This window comes from Vulpes vulpes, chromosome 14 (genome assembly GCF_048418805.1).
Source record: "Vulpes vulpes isolate BD-2025 chromosome 14, VulVul3, whole genome shotgun sequence".
In the NCBI taxonomy this organism is placed as follows: domain Eukaryota; kingdom Metazoa; phylum Chordata; class Mammalia; order Carnivora; family Canidae; genus Vulpes; species Vulpes vulpes.
In genome coordinates this window covers 33810937-33832583 of record NC_132793.1, presented here as the reverse complement: position 1 = coordinate 33832583, position 21647 = coordinate 33810937, and the positions used below count along the sequence as shown (strand labels likewise).

At 36.6% G+C, this 21647-nt stretch overlaps 1 protein-coding gene across 2 annotated transcripts in view; it reads right to left on the bottom strand.

Moving 5' to 3' along the window:
- Positions 1–21647, bottom strand: part of PLCB1 (phospholipase C beta 1) — a 669180-nt gene that overhangs the window by 517269 nt on the left and 130264 nt on the right. The gene's annotated exons all lie outside the window — the stretch shown is intronic.

Below are 21647 nucleotides of genomic sequence, written 5' to 3'. Positions count from 1 at the left end.
CTGTGCCACAAGTTGCCAGTAAGAGAACAGGATCAATAAAAGCTGAGAATGCCTTGGTTGACTTAACAGAACACCCAGGGGAAGAAACACAAAACAAGGAGTCATAATTCAAAAGAAAATGGCTATTCACATGGTCCTTCCCTCCCTTTCTTCACTTGTTTTCCTCAAATCATCTTTCCTCTTAGCCTCAAGACAACCATTTATAACTACAAAGTTCATGGGAAATGGGACCGAAAGGAGGTTTTCTAGGCCAATAACCTTGTGTTATTACCTCAGCTGGACAAAATGCAGAGAGCTCCAAGTTCTTGGTGTGCACATACCTGTTCCAATTCCCCGCCTTCATGATTCTATGAAGGTTTAAGAGGGCAGGATACAGTAAGGAAATGAGGATAATGCTATTCCATATAATTCCCTAAATGACACTGATGGGCTATGGGAAATGATTCCAGATGTGTTTGCAGGATAGATAGATACACTCTGAGCATATGTACACACACATACACACACACATCATTTAAGATACAACATTGCACTAAATAAACATGCAAGTTGCTTTTATCAAGCTACAGCAGGGTTTAACTGATGTAATTAAATTAACATACTCAGTGGCTAGTTACTGACAAAATACTACATATCTGTTTTTGAAATGTGGTACTGTTCTGACAGCTGGTCTTCACGTGAAAATAATCACAGTAACTACCTCAGCATATATGTCATATGCCCGTATTATTTGGTTAAGGCAAATTCACTCAATAAACGTAATCAAAATCCGTTCAGTATACTCTCTCCTACTTAAAAAAAAAAAAAAAGTAAAATTTATTCATTGTCTTATTAGGTTGAATAATGTATTAAACCAAACACAAAAAGACATTCCTTCTGGTTCTGTGTGAATGTGTATAAAATCTAATCTTCAAAATACTTAACCTAAAAGCCTATATAGAAAAAAAAAAACAATTGAGGATTTTATGTATATTCTGACTAATGGCCAAATGATAACTAATGTCTTCACATCAAAACATAATTGAAAATTATAACTATAATTTATATTATAAATTAATTTTTATAATTGTAAGATTTCCAGTTATTTATTTATTTGAATTCTTTTTGGTAAGCAAAGATAGATTTGATGTATAAATATATCCTAGGAATTCTTTTTCTTTTTTTAAGGTAGGATATAAACATGGTGCCCTGGAAGTTCTCATAATTATCAGAAAACATGCAAAAAAACTCATAATACAATGTATAAAATACAAAAAAAGACTCAATACTGAGGTAAGGCCTTAACAAAGAAAATTTTCCTTCAATCATATTTTTATATCATTTGATTACAAATACCATATACACTATATATCATATACCTGTTATATTGTACATCGTTATAATAAAATAAATAACCATTTACCCACCTCCCCAACTGAAGACATAGAGGGTTACTAATATCACTGCATGATCTATATATTCCTCCCATATCACATCTTTCTATCTATATACCTGCCAGAAGAAAACATTTCCTTAAAATTCTGAGTTGATGCAGGCTTGTATAGTTTTATCAAATAGGCATATATCCATAAGTACCATTTTAAACTGTCTTCTCGTTGAACTTTATAAAAAGTGTATCATACAGTGTACAGTATTTTGGAGCTTTCTTCTTCTTTTAGGCTTGTATTTCAAGTTTGTAAAATTTCCAGTTATTATCACATATAGCAGTTCATTCATTTTAATTGTAGCATAATATTTCAGTGTAGGAATATACCACAATTTATTCTCTAATTTATGGTCATTAGAGTGTCCCCCCAACTTTTTGGGGGGGCATTGAATATAATGTTCAATTTCACAAAATACTATGAAATTGTTTTCAGAATGGAGGTATCAATTTAATCTTCCGCCAGGAGACCAGAGGCCCTCTCTACAATGCACCACATTCTCAACCCTTGATTTCATCCAACTTTTATTTTATTTTTAAAAATTTTATTTATTTATTTATTTATTTATTTATTTATTTATTTATTTATTTATGAAAGACAGAAAGAGAGAGAGGCAGAGACATAGGCAGAGGGAGAAACAGGCTCCCCCTAGGGAGCCCAATGTGGGACTTGATCCCTGAAACCCAGGATCACGCCCTGAGCCGAAAGCAGAGTTCAACCGCTGAGCCATCTAGGCATCCCTCGTCCAACTTTTAAATGTTCACCAATCTATTGAGCATAGAGCATTTCACTGGGACATTAATTTGCATTTCCTTTACCTATGATGAAGAACAAAATGACTGTATATATCAATCTGACCAGGAAAAAAGGATGGATGTAGAACAATATGTCATTGTGAGGGGCAGGAAGGCAAATGTCACCTTTGGCGAACTGGGATCACTTTTCATTGCCTTGTATTGTGATAGGCTCATAAAAAGTACTTTCTTCTAAATATATGATTTAGGTCACCCTCTAAGGAAGCTTACAACTTCACAAGGAAAATGACTTTTTGAGTGAAAAAAAAAAAAAGAGTTTGGAATGAAACACATTCTTATAGTCTTGGGCACATAGTGGGTGCTCTATAAATTTTTTTAGAATGAAAAATTGCACAAGATGTCCTAAGATAAGCATTTCAAAAAGGATATCCTCCAGCTGTCTCATGCCCTAAAATAGAAATACTCTTTTCTACCCCCAAACCTATACCCTTCTAGTCTCTCCCTTCTCTGCAGTGGCATCTGTGCCTACCCACATTCTTAGAATGGAAAACTAAGTCATCCTTGATCTGCTGTCCCCTCTATGCCTTCATTCATGAACAACCGTGTCCTGTCAGCTTTTCCTACTGAATGCTTCTACAGCTCAGTGATTCTCAAAGTGTGTTCCACAGATCACTGGGCTTCTCTAAGGCCCTTTCAGAGCATGTCTAGGGTTAGTCCTCTTTTCACTATGTTAACATTTGCACTTTGTACAAAAGCAATGGCAGATAAAACTGCTGGTAACTTCACATGAATCAAGACAATGGCACCAGAGTTCTAGTGTTGGAGAAGTCAGTCATTAGATTCTTCATTCCCACACTATTAGAAAAATACCCTTAACGACACTTTTCTTGAAGCAGTAAAAATTACCAATTTTATTAAGTCTTAACTGTTAAGACCATGATTTTTATTTTTTTAAAGATTTTATTTATTTATTTATTCTTGAGACACACAGAGAGAGATACAGAGACATAGGCAGAGGGAGAGGCAGGCTCCCTGCAGGGAGCCCAATATGGGACTTGATCCCAGGACCCTGGGATCACAACGTGAGCCAAAGATAGATGCTCAACCACTGAACCACCCAGGTGCCCCAAGAGTATGGTTTTTAATATTCTATATAGCAAAATAGAAGCAGGCAGAGGCATTACTTGTGCAGTATACTGAAGCACTTATTGGATTGTTTAAGTTTTGAATGAAAGGAGTCATTCTTCCCATGTAATATGATTTCTACTTAAAAGAATGAGTGACAGGCAAACTAGCATTATGCAGACTTGGGTACATGGCAGATATTTTCTTGAAAATGAATAAAATGAGTCTGTCATTTCAAGATAAATAACTGACAGTTTTTGTTGCCAATGATAAAATTCAAGCTTCCATGCAAAAATCCAAATTTTTGAAAAATTATATTCACCTCCATGAGCTTGACAGCTCATCAATACCTACAGACTTTTCTGATAAGTGGTAACATAAATGAATGTGACCACATATGAAATCGATTCATGCTAGGACCAAATAGTATGTCTTTGGAACTAAAGTATCAATGAAAAGATGACACTTCAATGTGAAGAATTCTTCCTTACTGTGGCTATTGAGCCCATCCCCTACTAAGTCCATTCACTCATTTCACCATCAAATATTTAATGTGCATCTAGTCTGTACTCTATTCTGGGACAGAGTAGTGATAACAACTAAACAAAAATCCCAGACACTGAGAAGTTCTGCATATATTAATTAACTTAATGCCCATAACTAAGTTATGAGAAAATATTCATAATCTCATTCTGAAGTTGAAGAAATTAAATCATAGGGAGGTTGAGTGACTTGATTAAATCATAAGCTCGTAAGTAAAGGAAACAAGCATTTTTTAAATCCATTCATCATAGTAGTGTTATGTGTGATGACAATATGATGCAGTTGAATATCATCAAATATGCTTTAAATTACTCCCTAACTCCATAATAATTTTACTATCTGACACTCAGAGCATCCTAACTAAGTGCCTGGTACCCTTTAAAGAACTGTGGGGGAATTAATTCTGGTAGTAATCTTACAAAATAAGTACAGATTATGTGCCCTTTTTACAGATGAGGAAGTTGAGGTCCACATATTTATATAATTTATCAGTGTTAAATATCTAAAAAGAGGATTGGACTCAGACTTCCTGTTCCTTGAGATCCTTTTCTTAATCTATTAGGCTATATTTCTTCATAAAACACAACTGTGCTTGAGTTCTCATTCTCAAAGGTAACAAATAAATCAGGTACCAGGTATTAAGATTTTAGAAGCTTGATATGACATAGAAAGAAATCAACCTTACACGCAATCGAAACTTTTTTGGTTTGCTCATCCAATCCTCATTCATCCTAAGGGATCTGAGGGCTATCTTAAAAATTGCTGATTAGGGATCCCTGGGTGGCGCAGCGGTTTGGCGCCTGCCTTTGGCCCAGGGCGCGATCCTGGAGACCCGGGATCGAATCCCACATCAGGCTCCCGGTGCATGGAGCCTGCTTCTCCCTCTGCCTATGTCTCTGCCCCCCTCTCTCTCTCTCTGTGACTATCATAAAATTAAAAAAAAAATTGTTGATTAGAAAGCCCAAACATCGTTTCGTTCCTTTCTTCAATTTCTGTTATTCTAGTTCTAGAACACAGCATCTCTAGAATTACCACAGAGGGTTGTACACAATAAAAATGACATCACAATGTGGGAATCTGGAAGTATTTGAAAGCATTTTCAGGGGTAATTTTGACTCTGTGGTATTTTTCCTTTAGGTTACTGACTGTACATTCTATTCTTTATCACAAAACCAGGGGCAACATTTTTCTTATAAGAATCCAGAGATGGGCAGCCCTGGTGGCTCAGCGGTTTAGCGCCGCCTTCAACCCAGGGCCTGATCCTGGAGACCCAGGATCGAGTCCCACGTCAGGCTCCCTGCATGGAGCCTGCTTCTCCCTCTGCCTGTGTCTCTGCCTCCTCTCTGTCTCTCTCATGAATAAATAAATAAAATATTAAAAAAAAAAAAAAGAATCCAGAGACCACAGAAAAACCCTCTAAATAGGTACTTAAAAACATTCCTAAAGCTATCTGGAGTGGGAGTGGGGGGAAAAGCAGAAGGATTAATCTAGGAATCAAAATTAGTTAATATAAACATTTCATCAATCTTAATGCTATTTTCATGAGCATACCACTATGATAATCTAGGTGCTTCAGTATTCACATCTCTAAAATGAGGGTAAAAATAGCACCTACCTCATGGCCAACTTCTGAAGATTAAATAAACTTAATCTGGCAAGTGCTTAGGATATTGTCCAGCATATGGTGAACACTACACTTTGTTAATTAAAATAAAACGGAAATGTGTCACTGAGTTATATAATGAAGCACAGAGAGCTAGATGTACATCTCCAAGTCCCAAAAAAGTAAACCAGATATATGTTTGGTAGGTTCTCCTGGTCTATAGTGTCTATAAAGTCACGTTATTCCTAAGGAATTGGTTGAGGAATACAGGTTGTTCCTGGGCTTCCATGAGCAGCTTCACAATGGAAAATAGAACCAGATGGGAAAGCTTTTCTTGAACCTTGTGCCTGGTGTTAATGACCACACTTCTTTTGTTCTGTTTTCCTTCTCATGGGCAAGAAGAAGGTATACAGGTGGGCAAACAGCAGCGGCACTTGGAAGGTGGCAAGACAGCCTATGTGGTGCCAGTTAGAAGGTCTAAATAATGAGACCACAGACAGCAGACCCCGGGAAGGAGCTGGATTTATTTCTCTTTGGCCTGGAATGCACTTTGCCATTTCTCCTTCACCTCTGACAATGCTAAACATCAGTGTTGCATTTTCAAGATTAATTTTTAAACCCATTAAAAATTACTGCAACACAGAAGCTTCTATTCAATTTTCAGTTTGGCTGGGCATTCTTCTTTTTCCTTCCAAAAAAATGGTTACTGAGGGTTCACTCAAAGCCAAGTATCATGATGGGCATCCTGAAAAAATTGATGAACAAAATCCCAAAGCACTATAAAGTACAGTTTATAGTCTTTACAGTCTGCATAATCTCATCCATGGTTCTAGTTTAATTTATATCCTTCTAAATTGGGATACAGTATTGTATTATAAAATGTATGATGGATAATTGCTTTAGTTAAATGTCTCCAAGTCAGGGGCATATGTTTTCCAGATGATGGGCTCCGTGTAAGGTCAGGGACAAGAGCTGGGAACTGGTGTGGAGAAGCTGCTGGTATAAAAAAGAAATTCAAAGCAACACAATTTGTAGATGGATATTGTAATAGATGCTATAGGGTCTCATCTCCCCTTGTTATTGACCATTCCCACATAGGCACAACTCTACTGCTACACGTGCAAAAGCACTTCTTTCTTTCTAATCGAAGGCTTTCTCTGGCTGACATAGCCTGCCAGGCCCATGCCCAGAAGTGCTGGGATTAATACCCTATCCCTCAGGAGCAGCCCTCCACCAATGACTGATGGGAGGGGTGAATACATATCCCAGTTGACTTGTTCCTTAGTTATTATTATTATTATTCTCAAGTACAAGATCTGTGGTGTCTCCCAGAGAACCCCAGAGGCAGAGCTGTCCCAGCAGTAACTAGTTCGATAATGTACTGTTAGTGTTGTTGACTCTGGTTTCCCTGGCTCTCTTCCCACTTCTTGTTGGGGTTTTCTGGCACCACTTTCCAGAAAAACTACTTGCAGTCTCTTCCTGGGGGAGCTCAAATCAAGACAGGGTAATCCAGGGAGCTCTGTTGAGTTTTAAAGTCAATTTTCCTCCTTTATGTCTGGACCTCAACAGCAAAATCAATTTCTATTTACCTACCAAATAAAAGGCAAGTCTCAATTTTTCATAAACTGTTATACAGCTGCCTTTGGACAGCTTTTAAGAAGCCTAGTGTACCATTTTAGGGTACACAGGAAAAATTAATAGGACCCAAGGAAGCCAAGAAATCAATTAGAGTGAATCAGGTTATAAATCTCCAGTTGCCTGCTGTTTTACATTACATGTTGAAATATCACAAAAGACAAATCAAATGATCTTTGTGAAATTATAACTGTTGGCATTCTCTGCTATTAGGCCCTGGCACTCGCTCATTAGTTACTTTTAAGCAGTTGGGAAAGAGTGTCAGAATACAGCAAGGGTAATGGTTCACAGTCATGAGAGGCTGGAAGAGAAACAGAAGGTGGAACAGTCTAAGAGTCATACACTCTCAATGACTGAAGGCATTGGGCAGTATTAAGGCTTTGTTTGCCTTGAGATCAACCACAGTGATGTCTGTCTTTATATATCTGCCTGAGTGGCCTAATTTACAGCTTCACCTTCAGCAGAGACCTTCCTTCATAGCATTTAAGGTGCCAAATTTGGGAGCCAGTTGCCTGGGTTCAAAACCTGTTCCACCTCTAAGCAGCTGTGAAATGTTGAGCAAATGACTTAACCTATGCCTCATGTTCCTCACCTGTAAAATGGAAATACTAGTAGAATCTACATTGGGGAAAGGGACCTTGCTGGCTCACTTGGTGAGCATCTGACTCTTGATTTCAGCTCAGGTCATGATCTCTAGGTTGTGAGATTGAGCCCCATGTGGGACTCTGCACTCCATGCCGACTCTGCTTGTCCCTCTCCCTCTCCTCCCTGCTCCCTTACTCTCTCTCTCTCTCAAATAAATAAGGAAGTAATCTAAAAAATAAATAATCTACACTGGCAAGCAGCTCTGAGGATTAATGAGTTACACCCTTGCTACTTATTGGAGCTCCACTGCAGACACACAACATCAGTACCCCCAGTGGGGCAGGGGACCAGGAAGTTGGATAGAAATGCAATCTCTCAGGCCCTATGCCAGACTGACTGAACTAGAGTCTGCATTTTAACAAGATCCTCGGGGGAATGTGTGTGCACATTAAAGCCTGAGAAGTAGTGACTTACCACGTGTCAGGTGCTTAGAGCAGACCCAGACAGGCTGGAAATGCCCTATCCATTTTTGCTATCATCATTTCCACTAATGAGACACTTCCCCAGGAAAGTCTTTAGTAATCTCCAAGAATAAGGTAAGTACTTCTATAACACTATTCTTTCATGGGAAAGGCCCTGGTCATACTTTTGCATTCTTTCTCATAGTTACTTGATACATGTCTTTCTCCCAGGTTTAACATACATGGTGTCACAGATCCCATGTCCTAGATGCGTACTGGTGAGGGAAAGGTAGATAAACATGTGACCTGCTAAACAGAGCGTTCAAAGGAGAATCGGAGAGCGGAGAGGCAGAAACCAAATGGAATAGGGAAGAGAAAGAAGACAGGTATGTTTATGATCTCAGGCAAAGCTCTAGTCTCAGCTGATCCTGTAGAAAACTCCATATCTCAAACTATATTAGTGTCTCCAGACTTAAGGCAAAGGAGCTGGACATTCATTAGTGGGCCCCAGTCACTCACTGGCTAGAGACTTCCCCAGGAGGAAACTCCAAGGCACTCCTGGCACCTTTGGAAGGGTAGCCTAAGGAAGGCCTTCTGAAGAAAAGAGCAGGAATTGAAGAGTGAAGTCACAAAGCTGCAGGATGGGAACCCAGGACCAAGAAGCAGGGATCTAAGGCCATCTGGGCACATCACTGAAAGTGTCCACTACAGCTGGGCACTATACAGATGGTCCCAAATGGGTCTCTTTGCCATCCTACCCCACTGCACCCCCACTCACTCATGCCTTCCATAGATTATGTCCTGAGTATCTGCTATGTACCAGACACTGCTGGTGATACAGTACTGATGAAATATGGAGCTTATGAAACCTAGTCGAGAAGAAGCTGATAATAAGCAGTAAACATATAAATATGTCAGAGATTTCCAATTGATGGTAAGTGCTATGATTATATAAAACAGACTAATAGAAAGAATGACTGCAGAGGGCAGGGACAAGAAAGTGAAGTTGGTTAACATGGAGTTCCATGCCCCAGTCAGGTCCCCTGCACTGGGCTGGGGCCCCCATTCCAGATGCTGCAGGTGCTAACAGCTCCAATCTGTAACCTCAGGAGAATGGCCCTTGGCTGAGGAGTACCACTTCATCTGGAGGTGGCTGGAAAGTGAAGTGCCCATCCCTGAGAAGGGGAAGGTGCTGGCCAATGACTGCTGGCACACTCTGTTGCAACTCATACTCTAGAACTTCCTATGGGACCAGGCTAAGGCAAGACCTCTCTCACTCCACCTTTACTCACCTTCTATCTCTCCACCATTCTGATTCTCTCACTCTCTTTCTCCTGAGATCACTTCCTCAATAAATCACTTGCCTGAGAAGCCTTATCTCTGGCTCTGCTTCTACAGAACCTGATATAAGATAGTAATTTTTCTTTCCAGAATTTTTTTTCCCTGCCAGGATCCCAGGGCCAGTGTTCCAGATCTCTAGCTAGATGGGCAGCCGCTTTCCATTTCCTTGTAGCCTCTGAACCCGCCAGGTAAGGAAGCAGGGTAGCAAAAGGCTACTTTCACATTTGCATTGGCCTCCTGACAGATCTAAAACACAGATGTCAAGATCTGCTGGAAATTCCCTATGTATTGGTTGGGAAGGTCCCTTGCTGTTCAGCTGGCACTATCTTGAATCATGGAGAGACACATGGTTGAGTTTTATCTTGAATAAAGAAGTCTTCTAGTTATTGTGCACTTACTGATCTGTCACCAACCATGAGAATCAAAATGGCCAAATCCACCACACACCTTTTTCCTTTTCTCTCTCTCTCTCTCTTTTTTTTTTTTAAATTTCCTTTTCTCAATGAAAACATCTAAAATCTTTCTTAAGGGTGACATCAGCAAAAGCAACCCAAACTCTCACTGCTCATTCCATTGGTTATAAATAGGGTTTTATTGCCCAGTTGTTTCGGAGGCAGTAGTGAAGCAAAGATCATTGTCACATGTAAATGCCATAAATTCCTTGAGCAGTTACTAGTCTGTGTAGGTGACATCGAGGTGACGAACAAGCCAAGAGGGTCCATGCTGATTCTTTGTACATCGATCAGGAGGATGCTATGATTCTGTTGGCTTAATTATTACAACTTGTAGAGATGAATGCAAGGAACATGCTTGCCTTGTCGGCAGCCTCCCAGGGGACTGGTACTGAGTAATTGCTTTCCATCCCTGTAGGAATCATCGACATGGAACCACAGGCACCATCTGGCTCTCTGTCCCTCCCCCTCATGACTAGTAAGCCTCCTAGGGACAGAACGAAGTGTTTGGGGTGGCAGTTCTCATCAATACGCCGATGACATCTTGTCTCCTTCTTTATTCTAATCACAAACTCTTGCAGTTTTAAACATTCTTGACACTTGAAAAACGATGTTAAACACAAATATAAAAGATATATAAATTTATATTCACATATCAAATAAGATATAAATAATATATACCAGCAATTATGAAGAATTATACAAATATATCTATATATAATATTGAAGTGTAAGGCTCTGTGGTAAAGGGTAAAGAAACTCAGATGTGAACATGTAAGAAATATTTAATACACAGTACTATAAAAATTGGCTGGTGATTTCTGAAGAAGATGTATTCATTTAGGTCTCACCTATCACCAAAAATGAAACTAAATTCTTGGATTAAAATAAAAGGTAAGTACTAAAATATGAGATAAAAAGTATGGATTTGAGTATCTAACAGCTTAATGGATGACTTGAATGACTTTTTTTGTTGTTGTTCATAAAACAAATGGAAGAAATATAGAAAGTCTTACTGGTAATTTCAACAGGACAAGACTTTTCAACTTTTTCAGACCAAAACCATCATACATAGTTACAAGGAAAACAGAAAACTAGGAAACTATTTTATTACATATATAGCAGATTAAGGGATAATGGCCTAATTATAAAGAGATTCCTTAATATAAAAAGTTATGAGAAATGAATCTCTTTAATTCATTAAAAGAAATCTTTTAAAAATATTCAAGAGCTCTAACATATAGTAGGCATTCAATAACTATTTGCTCAATAATTAGCAATTAATAATTGACAAAGGGGGAAATGTGTAAAGAACACACACATACAATTCACATGGAAGAAAATGGACAGATTCATACATGGGATGCTTTGAATGATGGCCCCATTCTCTAGCTCCTGGGAGTATTGGCTGCTAACAGCTCATAATTGTCCCTTCTAAATATTGCTTTCATCCAAATAGGAGTCATATCACCTGGGAGCCTACAGGTCTATCCTGGGGCCAACCTCAGCAAATCATTGACTCTCATGAGTGGGAAGGAGCCAGAAAACAAAAAAGTAGGACAATAATATATGATACTTCCATGGACTGGGAGGAAATCACTAAAACAATTTTTGCCAGAACATCAAATAATATGAAAACCAGATCATCGTATACTATTGGGATTATAAAAGTAGATATAATCTAAGTTAATGGCATTAATATGAACTTAGCATTTACACATAAGATGGCAGCCTGAAAAAACCTACCTTACCATTCTGTGCTATGCCTCTCAGACACATTCTTAAAAGGCCGATGGACTACAAAATAGACTACAAGTGCAGGGAATCAGCCCTGACACAACACCAGCAATATTCAACATCAAACTTCTGCTACATATAATTGAGAAGGGAAACACTAAGGACTACCTTGCATGCCTTCATCTTGAGAAAGAAACATAACATGACTGAAAGTAATCCTTGCAGGATCATAGGAACCCTGCCTCCCCCAGTTGGTAGGTATAGGTTATCAGGCCATGGGAGTAGCAAGCCCCAAAAAGAATCTTGTGAAGAAGCTATTCAAACAAACATTTGATCATCTCTGTGACCCAGAATGTATGTTGATGATATAGCAAGTGGAAGAAAGTCATACGTGTTCACACTATGTACTTGACAAGGAGGATATGCTAACAAGAAAGTTAAATACATAAAGCCACCATGCCCTTCAAGCAGGTAGGTCACTAACTAACAATATAAATATATTAATACAACATCCAGAGAAGGATTTCTAAACAAACAAACAAACAAAAAACCTTTTTAAATATAGATGCATGAAAAGATCCAACCATCATTATTTCATACAATGGTCAGGTCAATATCAGAGATGAGTCTTTGTTCAAGAATGAATAAATACTAAAATGAATAAAAAAATTTAATAAAAAATTTTAAAAGCTTGACCCCTAAAGATATTTTTAAAAAGGAAAAAAAATGAGAAGGAGCATACATTTGAAGAGCAAAACAAGTGAAGCATTTGCTTTATAGGATTAATAAAATTCCTGAAAACAAGAACTATATAAACAATGAAAAGATAAGGCCAGAGAATGAGATAAAACAGGAGTTAAGACATAGGCAGAAACAAAACAAGAGCTAGATAGGCTAGAAATACAATGTCAAGAAAGAAAATTACCATAGTAAAAGTAAAATCTTTGTTAGAAACAGGACACATAATTGTCAGAACAGAAAAATCGAACCACTGGTGCAGGAGCAAGCCTTTCAAACTCTCAGAAGGAGGAGGAAAGATGAGATAAAGACAATGAAAAGAAGATAACACATATAAAAGCAAAGGTAAACCCAAATAATTCAAACTGAAACACCAAGAGAATGAGGCTAGATATATCCAAGAAAAGTGAGAATTAAGGACAGAATGGTAGGGAATATTTCCAAATCTGTCTGTCTAACTTAACTTCTGATATTCCAGGAGAAAGTTATGAAATATCATTAATGTTCATACACTTTATAATAAGTTGATTTCTTTTTTTTTAATATTTTAGGAAAGAAAAAATCCTTAAGGTTTTGGAAAGATAAAACAAAACAGCAATATCTTAAGAAAAAAATAAAAATCACCTCTCCTAGCACATACCAGAAGGTGACAGGAAATGTCTAGAGAGTTGTGAATAAAAACAGCCATAATGAAGGATTCTATACAATCACCCAAGTACTTCAGTAAAGTCAATAGAAAGATATTTTGATAGGCTTGAGCACCTCAAACATAACTCTTTCTCAAAAGTATCATTAAAGTATCTACTCTACTCAACTATGACACAAATCAAAATAAAGTTTCACAATGGCGGGTCCTAATTAAAGAAGAAAAAACTAGCAATAAGTATTAAATACAGTAAAATGTGGGAGTAAATCTTAATTGTTTACTCCTTGACTTTCTCATTAAATGAACATTTAGTGATCACTGACTAAATATAAATAAAATCTTTGTTGTAAATACAGTAATGGAACAAATTTTCAAGAATACATATACTTACTGAAAGAGAAGAGTAACTCCAAAGTGGGAAAATATTTAAGCATATTTAAAGAACTATAAATCATAATATCTATGAATAAACTATATATACTATCTGTATCATACAAAAAGCTTTCACAAATTAGCAAGTAGGAAAAGAGAAAAAGATCACTTAGAGAAAATTTATTTATTTATTTTTAACAGATGTTATTTATTTATTCTTAAGAGATACAGAGAAAGGCAGGGACATACGCAGAGGGAGAAGCAGGCTCCCTGTGGGGAGCCTGATGTGGGACTCGATCCCAGAACCCCAGGACCATGACCTGAGCCGAAGACAGATTGTCAACCACTGAGCCACCCAGGCATCCCCATTTACAAGAAATTTAAACTAAATGCCCAAATTATCAGGAAAAAATTTTAAGGTTTCACTGTTGTTCATTATCAAGGAAATTGAAACTAAAACAATAATATGAGGCAGCTTATTAACTCTCAAGTCTTAAAACATCTATTATTTAGTGGGAAAAACTTTGTGCAGTAAATCTTTTAGACTTAACTGAAGGAGTATAATTTTGTGTCACTATTATGAAATTATTAATAACCTTAAGATGTTCATTGTATCTCTAAGTTAAGGATCTTAACCACAAAAATATTTATAAATACGGGTGCCTTCAGAAAAATTTCTAAATATTCAGAAGTATGAACTCAGTTAATTACATTGTGATATGTATGTAGTATGTAGTATTATTCAACCACTAAAATAATGTTTTGGAGGTTGTTGAATATTGGAGGAAATATTCAGGGTATGTTATTACAGTAAATAAAAACAGCATATTTTAACATATAGTGTGATTCTGTTTTACAGTATTGAATGCATTAAAGTAATGGAAGGAAATATGCCAAAAGTTAAAGATGAAATTATCTTTGGACTGTGAGTTTATGGATGATACTTTTTTTCTTGTATTTTTATGTATTGCCAGCTATTCCCCAATATTCAATCTTCTTCTCTTCCTATAGCAATAAAACTACTAATCTGACCTGAGCATATAACTATACGAAATCAAGGCTAAGTTATGCAGTTTTCCTTGTGTTACTGAGCACAGAATACAATTTAAATGGAAGTGAATACAGGACTTCTGAGAATGTCCAGAATATTCATTTCTCATTTCTACTTCTTGTTACAAGGCTGGAGTTGAAGCCTGTCAGACCATGACTTGCAAGAGGTTGGCAGCATGGTAATAGGAAAGAGCCCGAGGCCCAGACACCATGAAACAAACATCACAATAGCTTTGACTATTATCACACAGTAAGTAATATGGGATAGAAATAAAATGTAACCATAAGACACTTGGATCTTTGTTACAGCAGCTAGACTCATATTCTAACATACACACCTTCCAAAGTTTCTACCTTGTTCCCTTATTATTTTATGGTAGAAAATAGTATTTAAAAAAAAAAAGAAAAAATGGAGTTTTTAATTAAAAACAGTTGGGGAAAGAAAAAGAAAGAAAGCAGTTGGGACAAGACTTAACTTGGACACATACAGTTAAAAAAACAAAACAAAATAAAATGAACTACTAATGAATGCTTGTGATTGATTATTTTCTCTCATTTTATTTGTTTTTTAAACAAGTAGATTTAAGGCAATAAAATCTATAAAATGTTGCCTCCATATTACTGCTGTCATTTTTCCCCACTAGATATCACACAAAATTAAGATTATTTTATTATTGACCAGAAATCTTTAAACAGCTTCCTTCCGAAGATATAAAGGAACAGAGAATGTTGATTATATCCCTTCAATTTCTGCAAATTCAAAATACCAGATGACGTAAAAACAGAGAGCTAAAGAGCTGTCTTTCACCCAACATGGCCAGCTGACCTAGCCTAGGTTTAATAGCTTGGGTATATATAACCTTGTTCCTCCAAGAGGCAATAAAGTTAAGATTGGTCATAACAATAGAAAGCACAATTTCCGCACCTTAGATTGCTTCTGTTTCATTTTTATACTATTTCTCTTTTTATTAAAAATTAAAACCTGCAGGAAGTAGAACATTAATTCTTAGCATACAGCTGATCCCCATGGTGGATATTTATCTGTGTTGTCACAGAAAATGCACTACAAAGAAATAGTAAAGAAATAGTATATTCTAATACACACTGACCTGTAGTAGATGAAAATCAATGTATATAATAGTTAAAAGGTATGAAATATGAAATTACATATTGAGTGTTGAGCGTTTTAGCATTATATATATGTATGTGTATATATTTATATGTATGTGTGTATATATATACACATTATATATGTATGTGTATATATATTTATATGTGTGTGTGTGTATATATATATACATATATATATATATAAATTTTGGTGTTTTTGAAATGTTCCAGGTCAGATCTTCCCATGATAGCTTATCCAAAGTTTCCCCCCTTTTTAAAAAAATATTTTATTTTCTTATTCAGGAGAGACACAGAAAGAGAGACAGAGACATAGGCAGAGGGAGAAGCAGGCTCCCTCTGAGGAGCCTGATGCCGGACTTGATCCCAGGACCCTGGGATCACAACCCAAGCCAAAGGCAGGTGCTCAACCATTGAGCGACCCAGATGCCTCCAAAGTTTTCCTTTTAATGAAATAATATGTAGCTGCAAAATATACTAGTTATACTATGAAGACCCAACACAGTGAAAATTCAAGCATCCCTTAATTTCTGAATTACTAGGCAGACAGCAATTCGGATAGTGCCTGTTGTTGTAACAGCTATGCTATATCTTCTCAACTAGAATTCTAAAGGATAAAAGAAAGGCACACTTTCAAATTTGTTCAAATTTATTTGTTCAATGATAAGCATATCAGTTATTATCTGTTAATTTTAAAGCAAATTTGGAAAAAAGTAAACGGCCAAAGTTAAAACACAACCATACCAAAATAATAATAATAATAATAATAATAATAATAATAATAACACTATGAGACATCTTCATACAAGTTCTACACATGCTTTTGAGATTTTTTTTTAGGCCAAAGTCACAAATCCAGTTTGGAAATGAATTAAGAAGAGTTACTGTGTTGAACTATCCGTGTAGATCTCTATTGGTGTAAAGATTTATTGGTAAAATGGGTCTAAAAGTTTAAATAGATCTAGTAAATGAACATCTTTATCTTCTATGTAGCTTTAAAAATCTGCTCTTTGCTGCTGAATTACTACTGAAGAGAATTTACAGTAGGGTTTTAAAAATAATTTAATCAAACAGTACAGGAAAAATATTTTAAAAAGAATAGTAGGTTGACTTACATGACTTCTTTTTTGAATACAAATAAAAAGTCCCAGTAATTTTAAGTGAAAATGGATGCCTGGATATAAACCACGAGTCCTCTAAAACCTGTCTTTTCCTAAGCTCACTATGCTTGATAAATTGTTCTGGACTATGCTTAATATGCTGCCCTACAGATTCCCAACATCATACTGCTTTGACAGTGAAATGCGAAGTTTCTAAGAAGCAGGCTGACATTGTTTACCTCAATTCTTATTCAATCTCCAATCCCATGTTACCCAAAATAAAATTTCTACTCTTAGGAGGGGTTATTAATTTTTTGTGCAGCCATGAAGAGAGACACCTGAACAAAGCCCCACAGACCAGGGAAGAAATAGCCACCGAATGAGCCAAGGGTAACAGGTGATATTCTCACAGAGGAAGCTTAATCTTCTTGCCCACAAATGCTTCCTGAATCTCTGTGGGGAAACGGCTTTATTCAGAAATTTGATGCATGATCCAAACAAGGAAGTTAATTTGGCTTGCTGCGAGACTTCTCTGTGGGAAGAACTGCTACCGTGATTCAAGCCTTGGCCAAGCAGAGTTCAGTCTCAAAAAGGAACAGATGAATCCATCTTACTTCATATTTTTCTTCTTATTTATAATATTTAAAGGCCTGATGTTTCATGATCTAGGTTGTATTTTGAAAACAAATTAAATTTAATAATTGTATTTAAGAGATACTTGTTTTTATATTTACACAAATCAAGTCTTCACATGTTCTGGAAGGCTCTATAAGTTAAACATGTAAAATCAACATTTTTTCCAGTTATCTAATTCAAGTCATTTGATAGCTTACTAGTATAGTATTTTAAATTAAAAAAAATAAATGTAATAACATCAGTTAAAATATCAAATAGAAATGGTATAAAATTAAGATAATCATGCCCACTACATCCAGTTCTCCCACAAACATACTCATGACCTCTAACCATTTTTAGTATTTTTTGAACATTCTATTGTGAAATGTAACACCTATAAAAAAATGCATTTAAAATATGTACTTAAAGAGGGGTGCCCATGTGGCTCTGTCAGTTGGGCAGCAGGCTCTTGATTTTGGTTCAGGTTGCAATGTGATCTTGAGATCATGAGATTGAGCCCTGCCTTGGGCTCCACAGTGGGCATGGAGCCTGTTCAGGATTCTCTCCCTCTCCCTTTATGCCTTCCCCTGCTTGTACTCTCTCTCACTATCTCTTTCTAAAATAAATAAATCTTTAAAAAAATTGGTGAACACCTAGATAAAGAAATGGAACACTGTGAGGATCCCAGGAGACCCCTGTGATCTATATCCTCCCTCACCACCTGCCTTCTACGGCAATGCCTTCAGTGCTTTCATTCCTACACTCTATAGTCTAATTTCACCTAGTTTGTCATTGTTATATACGAACTTACATATGTTTAATGTTATGCATTATTTTGTGTATAGCTTTCATCATTATATTTAAAGGATTCATCATGTTGAGTGTAGCTGTAGCATGTTTTCATCACTATATGATATTCTTTTCTATGAATACACTATAATTTATTTTATTTTTATTATGAGAAAACATACATAACATAAAATTTACCTTTTTAACCATTTAATGTGTACAACCCAGTGACATTAAGTACATTCACCATGTTGCAACCATCACTACTGTTTACAGAACTTTTTCAACATCCCAATGTAAAGTACTATATTCATTGAGCAATAACTCCCTATCCTCTCTTTGTTCCAATCCCTGGAAACCTCTATTCTGCTTTCTGTGTCAATGGACTTGCCTATTCTAGATAACTCATGTAAGTAGAACCATACAGTATTTGTCCTTCTGTGACTGGCTTATTTCATTTAGCATAATGTTTTCAAGGTCCATCCACGTTGTAGGATGTGTGGGTACTTTATGTTTAAAGTTGAATAATATTCCATTGTATGAATACACCATACAATGTTTAAGGTTGAATAATATTCCATTGCATGGATATGCCATATTTTGCTTATGCATTCTTCTGTGTGAATCTTTGGGTTATTTCCACCTTTTGGCTCTTGTGAATAATGCTGTGAACATTGGCATATAAGGACCTATTAGAATCTTTGCTTACAATCCTTTTGTGTGAATACTTAGGAGTGGAATTGATGGATTATATAATAATTTTTTAAGATTTATTTATTTGAGACAGAGTGACAGCATGGCTGAGGGGGAGGAGTAGAGGGAGAGAGAGAGAAAGTCATACTCTGAACTGAGTGTGGAGTTTAATGTGGAGCTCAATCTCACAACCTTGAGATCATGACCTGAACCAAAACCAAGAGTCAGACACTTAACCAACTGCATCCAGGCACCCCAAGATTACATAATAATTCTATGTTTAAGTTTTTAAGAAACTGCTACATTGTTTTCTACAGATTCTGCACCATTTTACATTTTCACCATCAGTGCACAAAAGTTCGAATTTCTCCACATCCTCTCTTATGCTTATTATTTTGTGTTTTGGTTTCTGTGTTTTTTTTTTTAAAGAGCCATGTTTATTTGTCTGTCATTGGTATTTGGGTTGTTTCCAGTCTGGGGCTATTGCAAATAATGCTTGTGCCTCTTTCCTAGAGTATCTGAGAATACATTTCCATTGGGCATATACTTGGAACTGGGATTGCTCATAGGAATGCATAGGCTCAATTTCAGTAGAAAATGCCAAATAGTTTTTCAAACTTATCGATTTATACTGCACTGGCACATATCTGATTCCTGGTAACTTGCTGCTGTGAAGTTTTTAAATTTTGGCCATCTAGTAGGTGGACAGTGATAGCTCCTCTTGGCTTGAATTTTCATTATTATTAATGAGATTGAGCAGTTTTTCATATATTTATTGGCTATTTAATATCCTCTTATATGAATATCCTATTCAATAATGAAAGCCTGTTCAATAATCATGTCTTTTTTCACTAGTGTGTCATCTGTCCATTTTTTACAGTTTTAGAAGTTCCATATATGTCCTAGCAAGCTCTTCAACAATTATATGTGTTAAAAAAAATTACACATGTTGGAAACACATAATTTGTTGCTTATGTGTGCTTACAGAATTGTGTGTGTCTGTGTTTCTTTTTAAATGCCCATACTGGCTAATTCAAATATTTATTTTGGTTTTGTTCCTTTATTCACACAAAAGATAATAAATACCATATTCATTTTTCTGCTCCTTGCTCTCTTCCCACCCAATACCCAATTTCCAGCAATGCCAGAGCCAGTTTCTCCACAGCCCAGAAACATATTGTCATCCCTTTGCAATTTTGCCTGTCTATAGGACTATGTAGTTGTAGTTTTAAATTTCAATTTTTAAATTATGAGTAGGGAGCTTCTGCTTCATATGTTTAAAGGCTTTTTATGTCCATGTTTCTTTTGAGTGTTACAGCTTCCCCTATCAAGGGATGTCCCAGCTATACCAGTACAGTGACATTAAACATTAATTCAAATTTCTGGGGGACCTTGGCAAAATTATAATTCTAATTCAGTGGGTCTGGATTGAGGCCTGAGATTCTGCATTTATAACAAACATTCAGATGGCACCAAACATACAGGTCCAAGGAATATTCTTAAGTAGTATGGATGGTATGAAACTTTCACAGCAACTTAAAGAGAAAATTCAAAGCAAACCATCAAGTAAAATATTTGCTGAAAATAATCCAGATTTAGAATGCTATGCTCGAAATACCTTCTCTATTGCGAGTAGCTCAAGATGATGGCATCTTCTTATAAAAATGACTCAACATATAATTTTCATGTGTGCAAAAGAAATAAAACTCTCAGACAAATGCAACATAATGCATAATGAACTACATAGGAGCTCATGGAAAGGCTATGGATGTGTTCCTTAATGCCCTGGGCCTTCAGACACAGACTCAAAGAACCATAATGGGAACTGTTATGAAGGCACATCTAAGGCCTGTCCCCGTCACAGTCCAGTGACTTCACTCAGCATTTACCAAGTGCTTTCTCTATATTGGTTTATTTAATCCTCACAACCTCAGTATGAGGCAGGTTTCTTTTTTTTATTATTATTTTTTAAAGATTTTATTTATTTATTCATGAGAGACACAGAGAGGGAGAGAGAGGGGCAAGACACAGGCAGAGGGAGAAGCAGGCTCCATGCAGGGAGCCTGATGTGGGATTCGATCCCGGGACCCCAGGATCAGGCCCTGGGCCTAAGGCAGGTGCTAAACCACTGAGCCACCCAGGGATCCCGAGGCAGGTTTCTTAAGCAGCACTCCACACACAGTGAAGAATACAGCAGGAAAATCTGGTTACACTCTGTTATTCTCGCATGTGAACAGGATGTATGTTCAGAAAAAATATGTATTTTCAGTATTTTCAACTAATAGCATTTCAAAGCAAAACACAGAGAGCTAGGTCTTCATCTGCAGATGTTAATCCGATGTAATTTTACCTTTGAAATCAGTGAGAATGCCTGCAGAAACACACACCTGAAAGGAAAAGACCTTCCAATCTTAAGCATATTTTATTTAAAGCTACTGTTTTTTGTTTAAGTTTTTTCTTTCAAAACATTAAAGATGCAAGAGTTTCAAAACAATCTTGATAATGATTCTTATCTGAATGTTCCCCTCTCCCTTCTAATTTGTAAATCTTCTCAGAGCAAGTTAAAATAAATCAAGAGGGAAATTAGAATTTCCCAACAACCAGAAAGTCCGTGAGGTGTGAATCTTCTTATTTGGCTTGTTAACAACAGCAATGACAACAACAAAAAGCTTGGTGAAAATACAGGACCCTTGACACTAACAAGGGCTAAGAGTAAAAAAATAAAAGCCAGCATGTTCAGTTAAATGTCTTTCTGAGAAGCTTAGTTCACACAGGCGGTTCTACTCCTCTGGACAGCTTCCCCACAGGGACAATACACCATCTTCAAAGGCCAAAGGAGCAACTTTCTGGGCTTA